The following is a 15,723-nucleotide window of genomic DNA, read 5'->3' as shown; positions in this document are numbered from 1 at the left end:
CCGGCTGTGCCCTACCACACAAAGGGAGATGACATTCACAATGCCCATACCTCTCTTTTGGACGTAGTTTAAGGACGTACCCGGGTCCATACGGTAATACTCTATCACCTTAACAATAGAGGCGTGTTCGGATATTTGTGAGCACTTTTGCCGCTCCGATTTTCTGATGGCTACTGTGCTGTCAGTTTTTGTATGGGCAACGGCTTTTTGGATTGTTAAACTACTTTTTAGGGGGTCCATTTTGGGTTGCATACAAGCTTAAGTCATATCTTGGATACGCATAACAACTTGTGTCATAATCATCATTTCGCATACAAATGAAAAGTCATATTATATTGTGCCATCATATTTGATGAGATACATAACAGTTTTCATATATTTTTTGTGCATACCTAACGAACCTAATCTAAAATTTTATGCGAATTAAATTAATTACTATAAAAATTATGACAACTCATTTATGACAAAAATCCAGTTATGCTCAGGAATAAATCTGACTATAGATTTTTATGACTTACAATTTTATGCATAAAGTGTTATGACAATTTAAAATATGACAAAAGTTGTTATGTGACCAGGGGAAGTCCCCTTCTTAGGGTAACCAAAATGGCAAAAACGGAACCCTTATATCCATCATGTCCGTGTGTCCATCCTGCTGTAATGGCTTTTTATATCGTATGAACGAGCGGAACCCTCCATCACACGAGGCCCGACACGCACGTGACGGGTTTTTAAACCGCTGTTTAGAAATCAATTTTGTCACCTGTCATTTCAATATGTCACATGTCATAAATTCTATTGAAATCACAGCTATTTTTCTTCCACGGGGCGGAAAATTCGTTATAATTTATGCAAGAGGTTCGAGGAAGCGCTTAGTCGGCTGTGGTGAGCCACAGCGGGAAACACAACCAGTGGAATTTTTCTCTATTGATTGTAGAAAATAATAATTTCTGATTGCTTTTGTTTGATGGTGTACCAAATCACCTTACAAAATAAATACCGATAATGAGTCGAATTTTTAAAAAGATAAACATTACATAATTCGCGCAATAATTACACTGTAAATACTACATAATGAGCTTACGATACACCGCCAATAGATCCTTGCGGTGCAAACAAACTTGCCAGATCTCAAGGTTTAGTAACTCTGTGGAGAGAGAGTGAGCGCCCTGGCAGTATACAGACGACCGCGCCGCGCGATCGACGGCATCTAGAAAAAAAAAACTAGCTGTCACTTTGGCGGCAACGCAAAAATTTTTTTTTAAACATATTGACTTTTTAGATTTTGTTTTGTGGAATTTGTTTTGTTATTCAAATTATTGTTTTAGGTTTTTGACTAATCATAATTGGTGCAAGTGGTATATTGTTGCAGTTCAAAAGTAAAAGGAGGTGAAACATTTTTTTAAAGTGGTGAGTGTTATTTGTTGTTTTCGCGTTGTTATGAAACTTTTGTTCGTTCTTGCGGATAAACTTGTCAACACTCTTTACAAATTAAAATTGTAATTGTTATAAGTTAGAATTTCAGTTCAGTCAATCAGTAATGATTTAAAATAAAAAATTAAACTGTTTTATACGCATTTCCAGCAGTTAAAATAAAGAGCGAAAAATCAAAAGGCTATAGTTTGGCAAGCCAGTTCCGTCAGTAGATAAGGCAGCAAATTTTCAAATGTAGGGTAGGCGTAAAGGGTTGGGCCATAGAAAATTTGTGTTTGGCGCCTTTTACTACAGACAAAGTGGGTTTGCCAGAGTATAATTAAATAATTTATTTAGTAATTTACTTAAGAAGAAAAATCAATAAATAAAAAAACTTAAACTCGAACTGAATTTTTGTCAGTTATCTTTTCACGGATAAACTTCTAACCCGATTTTATTGAAATTATACCTAATTTATAAATGTAATGTATAAATGACACAAATAATATCCCTTGCAAATACACCTGTAGACCTGCCTAATATTGCTATCAATATCATACTACATTGTTTTCCGGTATTTAATGTAATAGCCCCAAAGCTGTATTCTGATCGTGATAACAGGTTCTGAATTTGATCTGAATTTGTTATGGATACGATTTTTTGGTTGAAGAAATCCAGATCAAATTCATAACAAGTTATTAGAATCAGAATATACATTCCGTTCCTGGGAATTAAAATAGCTCCATAATCTTAAAACATACTTTTTAAATCATAAATTGGATTAATTAGTCTGCATTGGATTGATCTGTGAATGCTTTAGCCTGAAAACCTAGTTCCATAAAGATAACTTAATTTTTTTAAGACAACTATTATCTCCAGTTCAATACCAGTAGGTAGAGTTTGTGCGGAAAGAGAAGAGTAGAAGAAGGTATGGGCTCCCTACATTCCACGACTCTTCTCTTTCCGCACAGACTCTAATATACATACTATGTCAGAACATTACAGTTCAAAGGCTTCATAGAACATGACACATTTTCTAGGCTTTGCTTATCCCGTAGATATAAGTAATAATTAAATTTAACTAATATTTTACAATATTGTAAAATTGTAATCAAAACTCAATGTACAGTTTTCACCACTAAAATAAGATCAAATAGTCATATTTGAATTCTAGTATTCGATCTGTTTCCGATATGATTCTGATCTGTCAGTCTCAAGTGACGTTTATGGTTTAATTGCCACTTTTGACACTGACAGATGAGTATCATATCGAGAACAGATCGAATAACTAGAATTCGAGTACGCCTGTTATTACTGTTAATGTATTTTCAGACCCGATTTCAAAATTAGACTTTATTTTTAAGTTGATAAGATACCAAGTTACTCAATATGTTCCACGTTTGAGGTTTACTCTCAAATTTCAACTTCACTTTCGTGCAATTTCATCACTTTCGGATGAGTCAGCACTGTGCATCGTAAGAAATATAAAAATATCGGTAGGTTTCCTTCTGAAATGTATGTACCTAATAATATAAAAAATTCGACAACTACCAAAAAACAGAGATATACTCGTATTTGACTGTAATTTGTGCTTTGAATTTGCGATTGGCAACACTCGACGTGTCAAAAGTTGACGTTTGACAATTCAGTTACTACAAAACATTATTTCTTCACCTTTACATTTCTTTTTTAATCAACAAAGGTGACGTTTGGATCTGTCATTTTCATCGTTCATTTTCGTCAAGGAAATCGACAGATACAGATTCAACGCCACCTTAATTCTTCACCAAGAATGTGAAATAATTGACTTTATTGAATTATTAAAAGCATGTAAATGGTTTTTGGCAAAAATTTCATTTTTGGTACAAGCATTTATCGCTGACTGTACTTTTCTGTCTAATTCTAAAAACCCTAAACACAATTAGATTGCGTTGTTTTATCACAGGGTACCCAATGTACCCATGCCCACCTTCTGTCTCCGTTATTATATCAGCTCTATGGTACCATAGTATTGCTTTGTCACCCGACTTACGTATCCAAAATTTCAGCTCAATCGGAAACCGGGAAGTGGGTCAAATTTAGCTTGCAAGATTTGACCCACACAAACATTACACACATACATACTTACTTACTTGGCTGGCGCGATGACCCAAAATGAGTCTTGACCTCCAACATAAGAGCACGCCACTTTTCTCGGTGCAGAGGGAACTCACGCCAGCTTTCGCTGACGCCGAGCTCACGGAGATCTGCCTCCACTCTATCCGCCTAACGATATTTAGCATGACCAACAGGACGGCATCCAGTTGGCGACTTAAGTAAACCCTCTTGACTGCCCGATCGTCACCCATCCTTTCGAGATGGCCAAGCCAGCGGAGACGATGTGCTTTGGTCTCACCTATTATATTCGGCTCGGCTATTAGTTGTTCTATTTCGGCATTCTTTCGAATCTTGCAACTGCCATCGTCTCTTTTGTCAGGTCCCAGAATCTTCCTTAACACCTTACGTTCTGTGACCAGAAGGCTGTTCTCCTCCTTGAGTGTTAGTGTCCAAGCCGCATACCCATACATCAGGATACACACATACATACTAACAGGGAAAATTAAATAAAAGCTTGTAAAAAGAAACTAGTTTTGGCAAATGTTATCAAATTATGTTCTAGAATATGCCATGGGGTCAAACGATGCAACGAAAAAGATCATATGCAATTGTAAACATATTTTTTAAACTAAATATAAATTTAATTGCCGTTTTTCCCCTGATGTCAGCTCCAAAACAAATATATACAAGAGAAATATTATAAATAGTGGTCACTTTGTAAAAAAAGAAATGACCCGGATTCTTTGCTCTTGAGTATAGGTATAGAAATTAATTGGTAGGATCGTTTTTACATAATATGTTTTCATAAATACAAGTAGGTATTATGATTTCTAAAACGTTTACAGCATAGATAGAGTTCGTAGCTAGAGGTTGGCCGATATTTGTTCGCAATAAGTTTAAAAAAAGTTGACATACCTACCTATTTACTCTTGCACAATATCCGTCAACAACAAAAAATCTGTGCGTTTTAAATAAATACAAGATTAAAACAAAAACAAATATAAATAAAAACAAATATATACAAGAGAAATATTATAAATAGTGGTCACTTTGTAAAAAAAAAATGACCCGGATTCTTTGCTCTTGAGTATAGGTATAGAAATTAATTGGTAGGATCGTTTTTACATAATATGTTTTCATAAATACAAGTAGGTATTATGATTTCTAAAACGTTTACAGCATAGATAGAGTTCGTAGCTAGAGATGGCCGATATTTGTTCGCAATAAGTTTAAAAAAAGTTGACATACCTACCTATTTACTCTTGCACAATATCCGTCAACAACAAAAAATCTGTGCGTTTTAAATTCAGTCGAGTTCGTAATTTTATAAACATTTTTCCACCTTATTGCAATGGATTAAGGTGAAGAAATGTAAACATATTTATGAACTCGATTGTACAAGGTTTTATTTAGATATACCTGTCCCGTTGTCTGTCTGTCTGTCTGTAATCGAAATTTGCAAGTGCGAATTTGACTCGCATCCCGGTTTCCGATGAAGCTGAAAATTTGAATACATATATAAGTCGGGTGACAATGCAATACGTGGGTAATACTGAAAGTTTCTGGAATGAGCCATTTAGAAGTCACGCAATGAAAATGTTTATTTGTTGAAAATATAACTTATTGTCTACTTTTAGAATTTTAGATACAATTTGTATTTTAGGAATGCTGTTTGAAAATTATATGTCAGGGATTTTTTAAAGATTTTTAAATAAATAAGATTCTAGGAACTTTCAGTATGACCTAAATATTATGGTACCATCGAGCTGGCCTGATGATGGACACATTTTTTATACTACGTCGGTGGCAAACAAGCATACGACCCGCCTGATGGTAAGCAGTCTCCGTAGCCTATATACTCCTGTAACAACGCAACCTAAGTAATTGTGTTTAGGATTGTTACAATTGTGTATATTGTATTTATCCTCGGGTATTCCAAAATAAGCATGGCTAGAAACCCTAAGGTCCCTAATTGCTTTTTTTTATCACATTTAACGCATTTACGTAAACAACGCAATTTATGGCGGTACCTAGTTTTGCGACAGGTATCTCATTAATTTTGTCCCTTTAAGTCACATGATTATTTTTGAGTTTTTATTTTAAGTATTTTATTTTATATTTAACATGCATTTTTGGCATTCTTTGCTTAATATAAATACATATATATATATATATATATATATATATTTCAAAGTGAAAATAAGTTTAAGATTGTTTTACAGGCCCTGCTGTGTGTGTGGCTTTGATTTAAATATACAAATAAGAATCTAAATATGTGGCTTTCGACCACAAAAGGTTCCTTATGAACATGGAGCATACATCTTATATACCAATAATTCCATTTTTAAACAGTATTAAAATATTTTAATGATTAATATACTTATTAAATCTAGGTTTAACATTTACAATCCCCGAATAACAAAACAAGTTAAAACTAACAGCGCGGCTTACGTGGGCGATTACTTGCGAATGCGACGCGGCGCGGCGCGGCACGGCGGCCCAATGGCATTCGGAGATCGCCCACGTAGGACACTTCCATAGGTATCAAAGGATTGAATTCACCCGCGCCGCGGCGCTTCGCGTTCGCGAGTTATTCGCTCAGGTAAGGCACTGCCTAACCAAATCATAAAGTATCATATGTATTATTTTTTCTTAGTAAGGTAAGACTATCACCGGGACAAGACAAACACTTGTATCGAAACCTCAAACTGTTTGCATTGCCCCACCCTTCGAGCAACACCGGCTTCCAACACGTAGTGTGGCTCGAAGGTCCCAGCAGGGGGAAAAAAAAGTGCCACTTTTTGCCCCCCTAGCAGGGTAGACAAAAAGCCCTTTTCCGAATAGGTAATTTGAAAATATTCGCAAACTCACTCAAATCACTGCATTATTTTACATATAATACCTACCCATCATATTTTTGCGCTGGGGTTAAACAAAGATTTAGTCAAAAGATGAGACTTTTCTAGAACCATTACGAAAGCAATTAAGACAGGTAGACTAGACTGACGAAGATAAATTTTTGCTTAAATGACGATACGTACTGTATGTTTAATGCCATCATTAACTATAATCACCTGTTTTCTGTAAATAATACCTGCTAACATGAATTTAATTGATATTTATCATAATTGCTGATGAATACTTCATTTGCACAATAGTACCGACGTCAACTTTATTGCAAACATTATGTGGTTTCATGATGAATAGATCATTACCAATAGAGACAATGATTCCATTATTATTTTTATAGACGTAACGAGTATCAAGTCTAGAGTCATATTTTTGTCACACTTTTGCAATTCTGATTCAGATTTTTATTTCTAAAACATTGTATTTTAGATGTCAAATTAGGTCCCGAGAGTCGGGCGGTCCGTCGGCCCGATTCGAAGAATGATTAAGACACGTTTAAAATCTTGAAAAGATCTTTAAAAGATCGATAGCTAAACGACATGTCAAAATTGACGTTTACTTCGATTCCGCTGTGATCCTAATAAGATATTTCTAACGTTAAAGTTACATTAGTTGCCCGAATCGAGCTGCTTCTGTCAATTATACGACATACAAAAGATATCGAAATGAGAACTTATCTAAACCAGAACTTATAGTTATCGTATCTCATTCTTCGAATCGGGCCGTAAAAGTTGCTCAGTATGACCTAAACATTTCTTTACCTTTTGTGTTACATACTGTATAACATATATAATATTCTAAACACAAAATATTTGTAACTACTTTTATTTAAATTAATAACAACCGCAAGCAAAAGTATTTAAATAACACTTATTACAAAAAGAGCCAGCGACGAATCTCATCAAAATCGGTTCAGCAAACTAGGTCGATTACCGTTTTGCCCAACTGCGTTTCACAACTATAAACTAAACACTTTCGAGTCCCACGTTATGTATATTAGAGCTTTGTTAACACTCTAAAATGAGATTTTGTAAGAAAATGTATAAAACAAATACACTGTAGAGCTACACTCATAATTCTCGTAACTGGGAGTTTTCAGAAAATAGCGTTCGTAGTTAAGTTAATCGCTGTCAATTTTGTGACGACAATTAAGCATGAAATCTTTATGGGAATAAACTTATTGCCTTTTTAGGGTTCCGTAGCCAAATGGCAAAAAACGGAACCCTTATAGATTCGTCATGTCCGTCTGTCTGTCCGATTATGTCACAGCCACTTTTTTCCGAAACTATAAAAATTAAATTAAAATTCGTTTATTTCGAGTAACAATGACTCATACATATTAATTTGGAACACAAGACTTAAACACTATAAGAGCTATACCGTTCAAACTTGGTAAGTAGATGTATTCTCTGAACCGCATTAAGATTTTTATACAAAAATAGAAAAAAAAACAATAAATTTTGGGGGCTCCCCATACTTAGAACTGAAACTCAAAAAATCTTTTTTCATCAAACCAATACGTGAGGGTATATAACAGAATGAAAAACAAAAAATATATATATGATATACATTGCCATGCAAACTTGCACCAAAAATTGGTTTGAACGAGATCTAGTAAGTAGTTTTTTTTTTTAAATATATCATAAAATTTAAAAATATAATTTTTTTCATCAAACCCATACGTGTGGAGTATCTATGGATAGGTCTTCAAAAATGATATTTAGGTTTCTAATATCATTTTTTTCTAAACTGAATAGTTTGCGCGAGAGACACTTCCAAAGTGAAAAAATGTGTCCCCCCCCCCGTAACTTCTAAAATAACAGAATGAAAAATCAAAAAAAAAAAATGATATACATTACCATGCTTCCACCGAAAATTGGTTTGAATGAGATCTAGTAAGTAGTTTTTTTTAAATACGTCATAAATGGTACGGAACCCTTCATGGGCGAGTCCGACTCGCACTTGGCCGCTTTTTTTTACATTTTAATATTGTTTATGAACCCGGATGTAGACCCGGGTACGTCCATAAACTACGTTCAAAAGAGAGATATGGGCATTGCGAATATTGTGTGGTAGGGCACAGCACAGCGAATGTCATTCCAGACCTAGAGCAGAGCGGAACTGGGGAAGTGTTGTGTTCCTGCCGGTGAGTAAGGTTGCCAGAGCTCAATGAGGGTGCGAAGTGTTAGGGTCGGCAACGCGCCTGTAACTCCTCTGGAGTTTCAGGCGTCCATAGGCTACGGAAACTACTTACCATCAGGCGGCCCGTATGCTTGTTTGACACATACGTAGTATAAAAAATAAACACCAAAATCATGTTTTTATTAAAATTTAATGCTTAATTATTGTCACAAAACGGACAATGATTAACTTTTCTTAACAACTCACTCTAATTGGGTGCATTATTTTTCTGAAACTTCCAACTGACCGGTTAGCGAGTAAATGAGTAGGAGCGTTTGTGGGTGATGAATCTACCTTGTAGGTAATTGAGATGATTTTTGGGGTTCCGTACCAAAAAGGTACAGAAGAAACCCTTATGGTGCGACTGTGTCCGTCTGTCACAATGCCAATTATCTCGAGAACTTCATAAGCTATCGATTTGAAATTTGGAATAGTAATGAACAAGGCTAACCCCAACGTATGAAAAAGTTATTGCTTTTTTGTTTTTTTATTTCAGTCTTGTTACTAAGTGAAATGGGGTATCGTTTGAAAGAGCTAATCCAAAAGTATTATTATTATGATTTATAAAGAAAAATGTAAAAAAATACCTCCCCCCCTCCCTTTCTTATCTCCGAAGTTAACCGAAGAAAAATTATGATTTTTTAGGTACATAATATTAACATAGACATAAATTTTACAGGAAAAATTAACCAGACCTCTATCTTGATAAGCTTTTTTTTAATTAAAAAAAAGCATTTCCGAATTCAGTTTGCAATTTAAACAAATTTATGAATGTTTATTATTCTATGAAATCACACTAAAGATATCTTTTATTTTTATTTTTAAATTGGTTCACATCTATACATATAATAAAGCTGAAGGGGGTCGAAAGTCTGTACATGGAAGATATTCGAAAAAAAAGTAGACTGGGGATACTAAGAATCATTAACAGAACACGTTCCAACAGTTTTTAGAATTTTTGTCTGTTTGTCTGTTTCTCTGTTTGTCTGTTTATTTGACCTCGCATCACGTGAAAACGGCTGAACGGATTTTGATGCAAACATTACTAATCTGTCGAGAAAATGCCCGGCCAAGTTATAGGCTATAAAAATTCAACCCCTAGAATGGGGGGTAGCCACTACACTCGATTGAGTTAAGTTTGCACCTGAATCTTATGGCGCTACTTACGAAGGAGGTGCAAACTTTTGTGCTACGAGTATCGAGTACCCTGCTAAACTAACAGATATGGTGCGGAAATTAAGCCACCGAGGAAGGATTTTGCCAAATTAACTCTAAAGTTAGAAGAGGGGGGTACGGATATCAATTCAATTTCAATTGTGTTGATGTAATAATACAACGAAATTAAACGACAGTAAATTAATTGCCATACATTGCAGAGTGCCATCTTTTGGGAAACTGAGTAAAAATTTAGTAATCAAGTAAACTAATAATTTTTAAGAAAAAAAAACCGACTTCAATGAGGTAGACCGGTAAAAGAACGATTATTGTTGATTATTGATTTCATACAATATCTACGCCTAATTATGTAGAAAAGGAGGTAACATGTTTTTTTTTGTCACTGCACCCGCCTTGACACATTTCAGATTTGCCCTATGGTTGACTGGTAAGATACCCGCAATAGGGTATTCGACTGTATTTAAGATAAATTATTTCACACCATGCATGAAATAAAGCACCAGATAATTATTAAATAAACTAAATAGGATAGAAATATAATTATTAAATAAACTAAATAGGATTGACAAACATGCACAGAGAACAAATTGCCAAACGTGATTCTGTTCATCATGAACAGTTCCACTTCATCAAATGTCACTTTTACAAATGTAAATACTTGATTTGTTGATGAAAATACAGAAATCACTATATGTATGCCTTTCACATTTGAAGAGTTCCCTAGATTCCTCATGGACCCCATCGTCAGAACTCGAACTTGACAAAAATTTGTCTTGAAAATCTAATTTACTTAACAAACACAGCGAAGAGGACAAATCGCCAAACGTGTACTGTGTATCGTTGAAGAGTTCTATTCTGATCATCATCAGCAGTTCCACTTCATCAAATGTCACTTTTTAAAATGTAAATGCTAGATTTGTTAAAGAAAATACAAAAATCATTATATGTATGACTTTCATATTTGAAGAGTTCCCTCGATTCTCCTCCTTTTGAAATCTTGAAGTCGGTTAAAAATGAGTTTACTTACATAGTTAAGTAGTGGCATAATCAACACACATCAACACGCGTATAACTGCATAATTATTTAAAAAAATATTTTCTCCGTCATGAATTATACCTAATCGTAATTTTATCGTATCCATATTCATACTTATCGTCTCTTTTAAGCACTTAATAAGCTACGAAGGTGGGTACTATGAAAAAAAAATTCTCTGATGTTTGCGGTGTAAATGTCAAACGATTTGGGACTCGCATTTTATACGCGTTAAAATGCCATAAGAACTAAAAACTGAAAATGCCTTCCCGAAAAAAGCGAACGTTTCACGAAAGTCTCACAACGCATGGACGTTACGAAACTATAGCGACGATCGTGATTTTAGGCGTAGCCACAACTACCAGAGACGTTATACAGGATCGTTCCATCCATTGAAAACCTAATTCGTAGCGTGTACGGAGACCTGAGCCATTCTTGGGTTTGTGAGAGATCCATACTCACGCCCATAGAGGAACGGTCCATGCTCACGCAGAAAAATGAGCAGGCGGAAATCGAAGGTGAACATGCAGTATATAATTCCATTAACACTGTCTTGGATGAAGGCAATGTCACAACATAACTAAGGAACTCTACCGGGTGGTGGAGTTCCTTAGTTCCTTAGCTCATTGAGTGCTTCAGGACTCCCAGCACACACATTAACCCTGAAAGTTGGAGTTCCAATCATGCTTCTTCGAAATTTGTCGCCTCCGAAGTTATGCAACGGAACCCAGCTAAAAGTAGTGCATCTGCAGCGTAACCTCATTGAGGTGCAGATCCTGACGGGGTGCGGCGCCGCCGAAGTCGTGGTCATCCCGCGCATCCCCCTCATCCTGAGCAATTTCCCGTTCCACTTCAAGCGCCTACAGTTCTCCGTGAGCGTCTGCTTCGCCATGAACATCAACAAGTCGCAGAGGCAGACGCTGCGCGCCGCTGGCGTGGACCTGCGCACGGGCTGCTTCTCGCACGGGCAGCTCTACGTGGCGTGCTCGCGCGTTACCAGCTGCACGGAGCTATTCGTGCTGATATCCGCCGGGGAGACTCGCAATGTGGTGTACAAATAAATATTGTAAAATGTCAATGTTATGTAAATATACTATTACATACCTAATTATTAGTATGTAACTGTAGATATAATTACATGTAAACATTTAGTTGTGCATACATAAACATAACTGTAAACAAAATGTAAATACTCGGCCTCAAGTTTTTGATATCTACGAGTATTCTCCTTTCCTCTAATCCTACTTCTAACTAATAGGTATTACACCTAAATTCGATAGTGTTCGGAAGTATGGATTTCTATGGGTATATTTCTTACCTTTTCATGCTTAGACTGATTGGTCTGGAGCACCGATTTGGATGATATTTTCCATGGACATGATTTGGATAGGTACAGTTAAGGACGTAAAAAAAAAAATACAAAAGTGGAACTGTATTGTCCGATATACATCTACTACTCTATGTCGTTTAAATCACGTCAAAAATTTAAATAAGGACGAATTTGAAAAAAATAACAACCAATTGATTTTGGAGTGTAGTTTTATTAAGTGGTACCTAATTGTAAAATATTTTATCTAGACTACAGTCCTCTAGCGTATCCATCTGTCAACTTTACTTCAAGTTCCACCTCCAGGGGAGAGGCAGAGAAATTAGCGGTGAATGAGCCGGTTACTGATACAGACCGAATACCACGCGGGCGGAGCCGCGGGCACAGCTAGTAATAAATAATTATGAATTATCCTTGAAAAACCAACATTATTCATATCATCGTCGCACAAATTAACTGTGCGTTTCTCCAGGAACTTTCTGCCTCGCACAGCTAAACTGTGGAATGAACTGCCGCCTGCGGTATTTCCGGACAGATACAACCTTCAAACCTTCAAGAAAAGAGCGTACTCCCATCTTAAAGGCCGGCAACGCACTTACAACCCCTCTGGTGTTGCAGTTGTCCATGGGCGGCGGTAATCGCTTACCATCAGGTGATCAGACGGGTGAGCAGACGCTCGTTTGCCTCCTCTACCATAAAAGAAAAACACAATTTACCGATAGATGGGGCTGTACACAATTATATGTATATAGTATAGGTACATGTGGTCAAAAGTATTTCACCTTTTTTAATTTATTGCTAAATAACAAAAAACACTTATAACTATTAAAAAAACAACGGGTTGCACTCCGGGAGTGCCGGCAGAAGTGAAAACTTGAATATTAACGTTGTGCATTTTTGATATTTTTGAGTAGCAGTTTTATAAAAAGAGATAATTTTCTATATTATACCTACGTAAATAAATTTGAGTGTGGAAGATTTTTAGTGTTTGAAGCGAATTTTAGTGTTAATATATAACATTTACATCGACGTCAGATGGTTCGCGTTGACAGTTATGCATTTTCTGACTGGTGTGACCTCACGTCTGGTGTTCCGCAGGGCGGAATACTATCTCCACTTCTTTTTTCCATTTTTATTAATTTGATTGCGTCTCACATTGCATGCTCTTACCATCTTTACGCCGATGACTTGCAATTGTACACCCATAGTAGTATTAACGATCTGGATTTTGCTATAGCGAAAATCAACGAGGACTTGAATCGCATTTCTGCTTGGTCCCGTTGTTTCGGCATTTCCGTGAATCCGTCCAAATGCCAGGCTATTGTTCTAGGAAGTCCCCGCTTACTCTCCATGGCCGACATTGCTCACTTGCCTCCTGTTGTGTTCGAGGATACTCCTGTACCACTGGCATCACAGGTGAGGAACCTGGGGTTGATTCTTGACAGCGGCCTGACGTGGGAACCGCAGGTGTCGGACGTATGTCGCCGGGTCACTAACACACTTAGAGCCCTATACCGGCTTAAGCACTTCCTTCCGATTGGCACTAAGGTGCTCCTTGTTCAGGCTCTTGTATTACCTATTGTAGATTATGCTGATGTATGTTACACGAATATCACACAAGTTTCTCTGAACAAACTAGATCGGCTTCTTAATAATAGCATCAGATTTATTTTCGGACTCCGTAAATATGACCACATATCTGCATATCGCCGTCGGCTTAACTGGCTCCCTGTTCGTGAACGTAGATCGTTGCGAATTTTGTGCACACTATACTCTGTTTTATTCGATCCAACAGCACCCGACTATCTCAGATCCAAATTTCATTTTATAACTGCCCGAACAGGTTGCACCCTTCGCGAGTCCCGTAGTCTCAAGCTTACTGTTCCTTGTCATAGTTCTGGTTTTGTCTCTAACTCCTTTACCGTTCAGGCGATCCGGCTTTGGAATGATCTCCCACTCAACATCAGAAAGGCTCAAACCAAGCTCTCGTTTAAGCGTATGTTACGCAAGCACTTTTTCGACAAGCTCTCTGGTTAATTGTCCTTCGTAGTCATAGTATTTTTTGCACTGGGTACATAAATTAATATATATGTATGTATATTTAATTATAGTATATTTATGTAAGTTTATAGCCGTTAGTATATATTATTTATCGCTATTTTGCTTGTTTTAAATTACTTATTCTGTTTTTTTTTGTTTAATGCCTGCACGTACTACTGTTTCTGTTTAGCCTGATGGTTGACTGGTAGAGAATGCCTTTAGGCATTAAGTTCGCCATTTGTACTTTATTTGTTATATTGTGCAATAAAGTTTAAATAAATAAATAAATAAATTTACAGAGTAATTCATGAGACGTGAGCAGGACTACAGCCTACACAATCAGTAAAAGATAATGAATTGTTCACCATCATATTAAATAAAACAATCACGCTTCATTTCTGTTATTTAACTTTTTGGTAAGGAAAAATTTGAGTGTCTACAATCATGGACACCCAACAACACAAAGATACAATACAACACAATAAACTGTTTTATTTTATTTTTGCTATTAATTAAGTGGTCTCATTACTTCTATTTTAAGATGATTATTCTTTATTTATTCCGATTCGTAGTTATTATTATTATTATTCCCTTTATTTATTTTTGGTCTTAGGCTAGGTCATTTATAATATGAATATAAAAGTAAAATATAAAAACACTTACAAAACAATACAAAATATATATAAACACATTATAAAAAAACTAACCTAGGGTGCCGCCAGCAGCGGGGCAGGGCCCAAGCTGCCGGTGGTCAGGGCCGCAGAGAGAGGAACCGGCGCACTATCCGCGCCGTGTCCAAGATCACCGCCTTCTGCATCTGACCCTTGATCCAACCACCTAGCGAGAGTCTCTCAAGGTGTTGGTCGAGACTCTTCGCTATGAGACCATTCGTTATTATTATTATTGTTATTGTGTTGTGACGATCTTTTTGTGAATGCATTTTATTTTGACATGTAAAATATAATGTACATTTCCAATAAGAAATAAATGAATCTAATCTAATCTATATAACCTTTGTTAAACCTCTTTAACCGTTATGACAGCACTTTGATTATGAAGAAAATAAAATGTCACACTTGAATGAGATACGATTTTTCAAAAGTAACCAGGATTCGATGACATTCAATTTGCACGTCACCATGATGTCACGTGTCCGTCTTACGAATTTTCAATCTGACGGTCACGTGACACCTGACGCCCTGACGCGAGTTTAACATTTTTCCCCATCACAAAAAGTGCACAGCGCCGCTAAAGGAGTTTTCACTTCCAAAAACTTCGCCAAAGTTTGTACCCGGACGGAACCCTCGGTGCGCGAGTAAAACGAGCTCGGACTTGACCGGTTTTTTTTACATTATGGCGGTCTTTCGATACGGATCCGCAAGTATAGCCGGTAGTTGAGGTTGCCTAACTACTAATGGTAGAAATAAACGACCCGACTTAAACACGTATTTACTATAGCCACATTAATAACGTAGCTATACTAACCATGTTCCGCTTTCTCGGGTCGCTCCGACTGGCAGGAAACCACCATGCATTAGCTGTGTCA

The 15,723-nt window shown here is 36.4% G+C and overlaps 1 protein-coding gene across 1 annotated transcript in view; it reads left to right on the top strand.

The window, feature by feature from the left end:
• Window positions 1-1,217: 1,217 nt before the first annotated feature.
• The window catches only part of LOC133529644 (ABC transporter G family member 23-like), a 79,517-nt gene continuing 65,011 nt past the window's right edge, over window positions 1,218-15,723 (top strand). The window contains exon 1 of the mRNA XM_061867406.1: window positions 1,218-1,410. The gene's annotated coding sequence lies outside the window, so the exon portion shown is untranslated. The remainder of the gene's footprint in view (window positions 1,411-15,723) is intronic.

Source organism: Cydia pomonella, chromosome 21 (assembly GCF_033807575.1).
Source record: "Cydia pomonella isolate Wapato2018A chromosome 21, ilCydPomo1, whole genome shotgun sequence".
Classification (NCBI taxonomy): Eukaryota; Metazoa; Arthropoda; class Insecta; order Lepidoptera; family Tortricidae; genus Cydia; species Cydia pomonella.
This window is presented reverse-complemented; position numbering and strand designations above follow the sequence as displayed.